The sequence below is a fragment of the Trichechus manatus genome, unplaced genomic scaffold (genome assembly GCF_000243295.1).
Source record: "Trichechus manatus latirostris isolate Lorelei unplaced genomic scaffold, TriManLat1.0 scaffold00015, whole genome shotgun sequence".
NCBI classification, from domain to species: Eukaryota; Metazoa; Chordata; class Mammalia; order Sirenia; family Trichechidae; genus Trichechus; species Trichechus manatus.
Window position 1 is genome coordinate 1,435,445 of NW_004443951.1, and position 1,755 is coordinate 1,437,199.

At 47.7% G+C, this 1,755-nt stretch overlaps 1 protein-coding gene across 1 annotated transcript in view; it reads left to right on the top strand.

The window, feature by feature from the left end:
- LOC101353792 (protein YIPF1) overlaps positions 1 to 1,755 on the top strand; it is a 140,599-nt gene that overhangs the window by 54,031 nt on the left and 84,813 nt on the right. The gene's annotated exons all lie outside the window — the stretch shown is intronic.

Sequence of the window (1,755 nt, forward strand, 5' to 3'; positions counted from 1 at the left end):
ATTATTGGCACCTTTGAAGCTCTAATGTCGTGTCACCAGGTGGTTAGATCTGTTACTAAGTCCGTGAGCTCAGGAGTCTGCCCACTTCTGTATGGATTCAGCTCAGGTGCCCAAGTAGATAGCCACCAAGTGTGTGGTGTAGGCTCTCATGTACAGTCCTAGACAGGCGTGGGTGATTGGTGTAGGCACAGGCATCTGGCTGCAGCAGGGGGACACACACTGAGCAAGGCAGGGAGCTGACAGCCTCCCCCGAGTGTCCAGGAGGAAGTCTTGTCCCTGTTCCCTAGAGCACATAGGTGAGTGGGTTTTGTAGCTGGACTATGAGCACCCAATGCTGTTGACTGTAAGGACTGCGAGCACCTGGAGCCACCAGTCCTCAGGCCCCTGATGTGGGTAGGTGAAGACTCTGGTTAATGGGCAGAGCAGTATCAAATGTCAAGAACCTGCCACTTCACAGCCGAAACAGTTGAAGTTAAAGTTCCAGTATATACACTGTTGTACTGTGGTAATGAGGGCGTATGCTATTGAAGTGGGCCCACACAAGTCTCTGCAGGGGGAAAGGCACTCAAAGTCCATGGATCCTTTATGACTGTGCCTAGGCAAAAGAGCTGTGTCTACCCTGGGTTCCTGGCTTAGGGGAGCCGGCAGTTTATTTTTTCCTCTGTTTGTTAATTTGTTCCCTCTCCAAGGCCGGGAGAATGGCTCCGGGCGTGTGACGGATCCTACTTCCGGCTCAGGGGACTCGGCAATTGCTGAAGCCTATCCGGGACCCAGTGGAGAGCAGGGAGTGGGGAGGTAAATGGGAGAGAGGTTTTTCCCTAAGGGGGGTGTTTTTGATCCGCATGGTAGTTCATAAACAACTGCTTATCTTTTGCCGATTGAGGGCTGCTTCTCACTGGTTCTGGTTGGCCAACTAGACTCTCTGGAGCTTAGTCTCTCCCGGTGCAGAAAACATGCCTCCCGAGCACTGCTGCTTGCCTGCCTCACTGCTCACCCATGAGCTGATCAGGCCTGAAGGGCTCAGGCTCTGCTGGGTCGGGTCTGGCAACTGCTCGCTGCTTCCGAACTGTCTCTCCCTCCCCCTGACACTCAGTCTGGTTCCTCAACTTTGCCTTAGATGTTGAGGGCCCCTAGATTGTCATATATAATTGATTCACTTGTTTTTTCAGGTCTTTGTTGTAAGAGGGTCTACTGGAAGCATCTGACTACTCCACCGTCTTGGCCTGGACTCCCTTCTTTGCCCATTTTTTAATTGAGTTATTTGTCTTTTTGTTGTTGAGGTTTTGCAGTGTCTTGTAGATTTTAGAGATTAGACCCTGATTGGATATGTCAAAGCCAAAAATGTTTTCCCAGTCTGTGGGTTGTCTTTTGACTCTTTTGGGGAAGTCTTTTGTTGAGCGTTTAAGTGTTTGATTTTTAGGGGCTCTCAGTTATCTAGTTTCTCTTCTGGTGTTTGTACATTGTTAGTAATGTTTTGTATTCTGTTTATGCCGTGTATTAGGGCTCTTAGCATTGTCCCTATTTTTGATTCCATGATGTTTATCGTTTTCGATTTTATGTTTAGGTCTTTGATCCATTTTGAGTTAGTTTTTGTGCATGGTGTGAAGTTTGGGTCTTGTTTCATTTTTTTGCAGATGGATATCCAGTTATGCCAACATCATTTGTTAAAGAGACTGTCTTTTCCCCAATTAACGGACTTTGGGCCTTTGTCAAATATCAGCTGCTCATTGGTGGATGAACTTATATCTGGATTCT